Raw genomic sequence first — 8749 nt, forward strand, 5'->3', positions numbered from 1 at the left:
AAAATCTTTTTCAAAATTTTTCTTTTCTTTTTCGTTTTTCTAATAATGTTTTTCAAAAAAATTAATAAGAATACAAAAATCATAAAATTATAAAAAATCAAAAATATTTTGTGTTTCTTGTTAGAGTCTAGTGTCAATTTTTAAGTTTGGTGTCAATTGTATGTTTTAAAAAATTTCTTGAAATTTTCGAAAAATTCATCCATTCATAGTGTTCTTCATGATCTTCAAGTTGTTCTTGATAAGTCTTCTTGTTTGATCTTGATATTTTCTTGTTTTGTGTTGTTTGTTGTTTTTCATGTGCAGTTTTGCATCCATAGTGTCTAAGCATTAAAGATTTCTAGAGTTTGGTGTCTTGCATATTTTCTTTGCATCAAAAATTTTTCAAAAATATGTTCTTGATGTTCATCATGATCTTCAAAGTGTTCTTGGTGTTCATCTTGACATTCATAGTGTTCTTGCATGCATTAAGTGTTTTGATCCAAAATTTTCAGGTTTTGGGTCATAATTGTGTTTTTCTCTCTCATAATTAAAAATTCAAAAATAAAAAATATATCTTTTCCTTTTTTCTCTCAAAATTTCGAAAATTTGAGTTGACTTAGTCAAAAAATTTTAAAATTAGTTGTTTCTTACAAGTCAAGTCAAATTTTCAAGTTTAAAAATCTTATCTTTTTAAAATCTTTTTCAAAAATCATATCTTTTCCATTTTTTATTATTTTCGAAAATTTCAAAATTTTTTTTTCAAAATATTTTCAAAATCTTTTTCTTATCTTTACGTCATATTTTCAAAAATAACATCAACAATTAATGTTTTGATTCAAAAATTTCAAGTTTGTTACTTTCTTGTTAAGAAAGATTCAGACTTTAAGTTCTAGCATCATATCTTGCGATTTCTTGTGAGTCAAGTCATTAATTGTGATTTTAAAATTCAAATCTTTTTCAAAACTAATTTCAATCATATCTTTTTGAAACCATATCTTTTAAAAGCATATCTTTTCAAAAAAAAATTATCTTTTCAATCTTATCTTTTCAAAAATCATATCTTTTTATCATATCTTTTTCAAAATTTTATCTTTTTCAAAAATTTGATTTTAAAATATCTTAACTAACTTCTTATCTTCTTATCTTTTCAAATTTGACTTTAATATCTTTTTCAACTAACTAATTAACTTTTTGTTTGTTTCTTATCTTTTTCAAAACCACCTAACTAATTTTCTCTCTCTAATTTTCGAAATATCTCATCTCTTTTTTAAAAATTCTTTTTAATTAATTAATTGTTTTAAATTTTAATTTTAATTTTATCTTCCCTTTTTATTTTCGAAAAATAATTTAACTCCTCTTCAAAATTTTTTTTCGAAATTCCTTCCCTCTTCTCTTCTTCTATTTATTTATCTATTCACTAACACTTCTCTTCATCTCAAATCACTTCCTCTATCCTCACCCTTGTGTTTGGATTCTCCATTCTTCTTCACTTTTATTCCTTTCTTATTCTACTAATAATAAGGATCCTCTTTACTGTGACATAGAGGATTCCTTTTCTTTTTTTGTTCCTAAGGATAGGAGCACCAAAATCACTAGGAATCATGCAACAGAAGCAAGGAAGAGACATAGAGAAGCTCAAAAAGCACCATTGGTTCTTCAAGAGGAGGACGCCACCCTCACTAAGGTGGACTCATTCCTTAATCTCCTTGCTCGTATTTTTCTGTTTATGCTTTATGTTTGTTTATGTTTTGTGTCTCTACTTCATGATCACTAGTAGTTAGTAACTATGTCTTAAAGCTATGAATAATTCCATTAATCCTTTACCTCTCTTAAATGAAAAATGTTTTTAATTCAAAAGAGCAAGAAGTACATGAATTTTGAAATTATCCTTGAATTTAGATTAATTATATTGATGTGGTGATAATACTTTTTGCTTTCTGAATGAATGCTTGAACAGTGCATATTTTTTATCTTGTTGTTTATGAATGTTAAAATTGTTGGCTCTTGAAAGAATGATGAATAAGAGAAATGTTATTGGTGATCTGAAAAATCATAAAATTGATTCTTGAAGCAAGAAAAAGCAGTAAAAAAGCAAAAGCTCAAAAAAAATGGCGAAAAAATTTTAGAAAAAAAAAGAAGAAAAAGCCAATAGCCCTTAAAACCAAAAGGCAAGGGTAAAAAGGATCCAAGGCTTTGAGCATCAATGGATAGGAGGGCCGAAGGAAATAAATCCAGGCCTAAGCGGCTAAATCAAGCTGTCCCTAATCATGTGCTTGTGTCATGAAGGTCCAAGTGAAAAGCTTGAGAATGAGTGGTTAAAGTCATGATCCAAGGCAAAAAGAGTGTGCTTAAGAGCTCTGGACACCTCTAACTGGGGACTCTAGCAAGGCTGAGTCACAATCTGAAAATGTTCACCCAGTCATATGTCTGTGGCATTTATGTATCCGGTGGTAATATTGGAAAACAAAGTGCTTAGGGCCACGGCCAAGACTCATAAAAGTAGTTGTGTTCAAGAATCAACATACTTAACTAGGAGAATCAATGACACTATCCGAAATTCTAGGTTCCTAGAGAAGCCAATTATTCTAAACTTCAAAGGAAAAAGCGAGATGCCAAAACTGTTCAGAAGCAAAAAGCTACAAATAGGTCCATAAGCCAAATAGGCAACATAAGTAATACAAGCATTAAAGTATCTAAAAGTAAAAAAGAAATATAAATTAAAAGGAATATTGAACCTGATGAAGAGTTGAAATCCTAAATCCTTTAAGAGGAATCCTAATCCTAGAACCTAAGAGAGAGGAGGGAACATCTCTCTCTAAAAGCTACATCTAAATTATGAAAACTGAATTATGATCTGATCTGATATAAAGTCCTGAGTCTCTGTATGTTCCCTGACTTTAATCTACGTTCCTGGGCCGAAATCTGGGTCAAAATGCTGCCCAAAATCGTCTTCAGCGTATTCTATAATTTCTGTAGATCGCACACGTCACGCAGCCGCGTCGTCCACGCGATCGCGTCACTCAGCGTTTTTCGTACCACGAGTGCACGTTGTCCACGCATTCGCGTCGTTTGTCCAGTTTCCAATCCGCGCGGTCGCGTCAGGCACGCGAACGCGTCACTCTGATTTCTTCCATTTCACGTGGTCGCGTGAGCCATGCGACCGCGTGACTTCTCGCTGGTCATCTCCTCAATTCCTTGTGTTTCTTCCATTTTTGCACACTTCCTCTTTATTCTCTAAGCCATTCCTGCCCTATGAAGCCTGAAACACTTAACACATAGATCAAGGCATCGAATGGTAATAAGAGAGGTTTAAGATTAGCTAAATTAAGACCAAAGAAACATGTTTTCAATCATAGAACTAAACTAGGAAGGAATTGTAAAATCATGTAAATCATATGAATAAGTGGGTGAAAAGCTTGATAAAACCACTCAATTAAATACAATATAAACCATAAAATAGTGGTTTATTAAGCATACTCTAAATATACAAATAAAAACCATCTCTTTTAAATAAACCTCAAATTTCCTGTAATATTTTCTTTTTCAAAGAAACATGATATTCTTATAACGGGGCTTCGCACCTAACCTCAATATTCTACAGTGACTATTGTTCTCTTTCTAGCAATGATCTTTAGCCTTGGTCCAAGATGGCAATAGGGTAGGACGGGGTCGAGGGATGCCCCCTGCTCCCCATCCCGTCTCCCAAATTTAATATTCGTCTTACCTTGATTTCTACTGTGAAGGAATATTGCCCCCATTTTTATTCTCTACCGAGTTCTACTTTCCATGGGATTCCATTCTCCATCTCTCTATATTAATTATTTATATGAAAATTTTAATAAAAAATTAAAATAAATCACAAAACATTATTATAACATACAAATAGAGTATTGTCCAAGATTATAAGTCCAAAAATATAAAATAACACACCATAGTCATGAAGAGAAGAGACTGATAATGTGGGATAACACAGTGTTAGTGTTACGGAGAGAAGGAAATAGACTTTTTAAATTAGGGTTACCGATTTTAATATATATATATATATATTGTGAAATGACTAAAATATCTATATTAGAAATAAATTATTAAGGGTATTTAAATAAATTTAATAATTCGGAGATTAGTCGAGAATCCCCGCTCGACTCCTCGCGCATGCGTTGTGGGAACTTTGCTCTCATCTCCATCCCCACGACAAAAATTTTTCGTTTTCGGGTCCCCGTGCTTCGGGGAGTTTTGCCATCCTTATCATTGGGACGACCCCTCTTCTTTCCACTCGTCATTCCTCTTCTTGTCGGTTTTGCCTCAATTAACTCCTTTAATATGATGTCTTCATCGCTTTCCTCAAATAACATTCTAACTTTTTCACAGATTTCGTTAGTCAATTTCACCTCTCTCCTTCAATCCTTATTTTCATGGTTGTACACTGATGCATGAGCATTTTCCTTGTATTTTTCTTAGCAATTTACATGTGGATTTGCTATATTATTTTGAGATTTAAGTGTTTTAAGCCACCATGAATGCTATTTTAAGTTATCTCACAAATTGAATTATTACAGGTAACATTCAAACGAGTTTAGTAGAGCTCAGGGGGAGAAAAGATGAAGAAGCGCAGCAGGAGGTGACGCCACACGCCACGTCACGGCGTCTGGCGCCAGATCAACGCAAAGGCAACCCAAGAGTCACCTTGGTGGTGCCAAACGCCACGTCACGGCATTTGACGCTATGTTGAACGTAATAATTTCCAAGTATGGCGCAAGGAATCCCAAGTTTGGCGGCATGCATGTGTTCTCAAGCCAAACTCAAGGAATTCCAAGTATGGCGCCACCATGTACTCTCAAGTCAAACTCCAAGATTTCCAAGTATGGCGTCACCACATGCTCTCAAGCCAAACTCTATAATTTTCAAGTTTGGTGTCACCATGTTCTCCATCTCTCTTCTTCTTCCTCATTTTGCACTTTACACTTTTCTCTGCTAGGTTTTTTCACACCATGAGCAACTAATCTACCATTGTTAAGGTTAGAAGCTCTGTTTATTTGGATGGATTAATAACTATTGTTTTCTACTTCTGATTAATGCATTGATTTACATTCTAGAATCTATTTTGTTCTTCATCCTACGGATTAGAGTGTATTAGAAAATAACTCTTTTCTAACTTGAATTCTTATTGAATCTTGAGAAAGTTATCTCACTTGAATAACAGCTTGAAACTAAATTCTCATCACTCTCTAATTATCTGAATTTAATGTTATACATGACATATAATCATATCATCTTTGGATCTTTAGGATTTTGTGTGGCTATAAACTTGGGTTTGAATTTAAATCCTCTAATTAGATTAAGTGACCAAGAAATTTGTGATTAATTGAGTTAGAGGAAGATTAAATTATCAAGGAATTGGAATCTAATCACTTAAAGTTGCTATGAATTAAATCCTTGCATAATCAATGTAGTTAATAAGAATTGTTAATCCGGAAAAGTAAATATCTCTAAAACCTTAACTATTTTCTCATATAATTCTCGCAATCAATTTACTGTTTACTTTCTTAATTTCTCTGATTACTGGTTAATGCAATTTGAACTCAAAACATTCCTTTGTGCTTGTCTGACTAGGTAAATCATTCAATTATTGTTGCTTGGTCCATCAATTCTCGTGGGATCGACCCTCACTCACCTGTGGTATTACTTGGTACGATCCGATGCAGTTGCCGGTTAGTTTGTGGATTGTAAAATTTCGCACCTAGTTTTTGGCGCCGTTGCTGGGGGATTGAATGTGATTGACAACTATCCGTTGTTTGATTGCCTAGATTAGACGTTTTTTCTTTAATTTTGTTGAATTTTCTCCTTTATATTTTTCAAAAATTTAGTTTTAATTTGTTTAAAATTTTTCCTCTAAATTTTAAAATTAAGTTTGGTGTTTCTTTAGTTTCTTTATTTTATTTTTCTAATTTTTTATCATTTTCGAAATATCTCGTTCCTTTTTCTTAGTAATTTTCAAAAATTTTAGTGAAATTTATTTAGTTTATTTTGTTCGATTTCTTTTACTTAAATTACCTCACTCAAATTACTCAAATTTATCTTGTTTTCTGTCTATTTATAAGCAGGAATAGGAACAAAAAATTCCTTCTTGATTTTAATCCTGAGATTGAAAGGACTTTAAGAAGATATTTACAGCAAGTTAGAGTTTACAAAGCTACTGAGAATCTCAAGGATAACTTTGAGAAAGAAGATGAAGAGTTCGCTATGGATGCAAACAACAACAACAATGTTGTTATCCTAATATTCTCAATGCTTCTAATATGCCTGAGTAATCTAGAAGGATACTTGGCTTATACACTGCTCCTAGCTCCACCTTCTATCGTAATAGCATTTTTGTACCCCATGTGGCTGCTAACAACTTTGAGCTGAAGTCTTAGCTCACCACTCTGGTGCAATAGAACTGTCAATTTTATGGACTCCTGTAGGAAGACCCAAACTTGTTCATCTCTAATTTCCTACAAATCTATGATATAGTGAAGACCAATGGAGTCTATTCTGATGTTTATGGGTTGTTACTCTTTTCGTTTGCTGTACAGGACAGAGTCAAGTAGTGGCTTAACACACAATCCAGGGAGAGTTTGGATACATGGGATAAATTTGTCAACAAGTTTCTGACCGAATTCTTTCCACCTCAGAAGTTGACCAACTGAGGATTGATGTCCAGACTTTTAGGTAGAGAGAGGGTGAATCTCTCTATAAAGCTTGGGAGAGGAACAAGCTGATGCTCAGAAAATGTCCTCCTGACATATTCTTAGACTAGATCCAGTTGCAGATCTTTTATGCTGGAGTTACTAAGGCCGCCAAAATATCTTTAGATAATTCTGCAGGCGGATCTCTTCACATAAAAAAGACCCTTAGAGAGGCTCTAGATTTGATTGAGATAGTTGCTAACAACCAATATCTGTACTCTTTTGAGAGGACCTTTGTGAGAAAAGGAGTCATAGAATTGGATACTTTGGACACAATTATTGCTCAGTACAAAGCCATGTCTCAACAGATCAGTGCCATTACTCAACACTTGGGTGGACTACAAGTTTCAGCTATTAATTCTCAAGATACTTCTTATGACATGAGTGGTAGATTCCCTCAAGGTGAGCCTTATGATTATGGTCAATTTTTCTCTAAACAGGTTAATTATGTGGACAATTCCTCCAAACCTCCCAATAATGATCCTTTTTCCAAGACTTATAATCTGGGATGGAGGAATTGCCCAAATTTTGGATGAAAATCAACCACAGAGGCACTAGAGTTGCAATAACAATCATAGCCATCAGAATAATTTCACAGAGTAATTTCAACCACAACAATCCACTATCCAATTCTCATAAGTCCCCTAACTTGGAATTTATAGTTGCAGAGCTCTTTAAGAGTACTCTTAGTTTTATTCAAGAAACCAGAGTTTCACTTAGAAACTTGGAGGTTCAGATGAGTCAACTAGCCACAAAAGTTGCTGAAATTGATTAGAGGTCCACCAATATCTTTTCTAGTAACACGATTCCAAATCCAAGGGAGGAGTGCAAGGCTATCACCTTGATAAGTAGACAAGTGGTAAGTACGGAAGCACAAATTATTGAGGAGCTGGTTGAAAAAGAAGCTCCGGAGAAGGTACAAGCCAAGGAGAAGACTAATGACACTGTAGTACAAGCTCCTTCAATGCATCCAGATAACCCCTTTCCGGTTAAACTTGAGCAATATCCAATGAAGCCTAAGGCGCCTGAATACAAGTGAAAAATACCGTATCCTCAGAAGCTTCAAAAGGAGACCAAGGACAAGCAGTTTTTAAAGTTCTTGGAAGTCTTTATAAAGTTGCAAATCAATATTCCTTTTGCTGAAGTTTTGGAGCAAATATCTCTCTATGTTAAATTTATGAAGAAGTTGCTATCTAAGAAGAGGCCTTTAATGGGAGATGAGACAGTGGTCCTGACTAAGGAATGTAGTTCCATAATTCAGAGTAATTTGCCAAGGAAGATGCTAGATCCAGGGAGCTTTCAAATTCTTTGTACCATTGGGAGCACAACCTTTGAGAAAGCCTTATGTGATCTTGGTGCAATCATCACTTTATTGCCCTTGTCAGTGATGAAAAAAACTACAAATCAGAGAAGAACAACTAACAAGGATAGCACTACAAATGGCAGATAAATCTTTGAAGCATGCACATGGAATAATGGAGAATATCTTGGTCAAAGTGGGAAAATTCTTCCTCCCAATAGACTTCTTGACGTGGGGAGGATGAAAACGCCTCTATAATACTAGGAAGATCATTCCTAGCCACTAGGAGAGTTCTAATTGATGTGGAAGAAGGTAAATTAGTGTTGAGGGTGTATGAGGAGCATTTGATATTCAAGGTTTTTAAACCCATAGATCACTCAGGTGAAGAAGGTAATTGCATGAAGATTGAGTTCACTAATCCAAATCTCCCAGAACCCCTTGATGATGTAAAATAGAGTTTACAGCTCAAGCCTCCTTTGGTGGAAATCAATACAATTCCCCATGATATCAAACCTAAGTTTGGTATTGGGTGTGCGTCATCCACCAAGGAGAGAGTTCCTAAGAAGAAAGTACTAAGGGGATGGAGAAACAAAAAGATCCCCACCGAAGGTTTCTCACCAGGGTTAAAAGTGGTGTTAACTCGAAATCCAGAGTTGTCTTATACAGTAAACAAAATCCTCTCTCTTGAGGATGTTGAGCTGATCCATGAGGACATAGGGAGAATATTCACAGTGAGAGAGGAGGA

Source organism: Arachis duranensis, chromosome 3 (genome assembly GCF_000817695.3).
Source record: "Arachis duranensis cultivar V14167 chromosome 3, aradu.V14167.gnm2.J7QH, whole genome shotgun sequence".
Taxonomy (NCBI): domain Eukaryota; kingdom Viridiplantae; phylum Streptophyta; class Magnoliopsida; order Fabales; family Fabaceae; genus Arachis; species Arachis duranensis.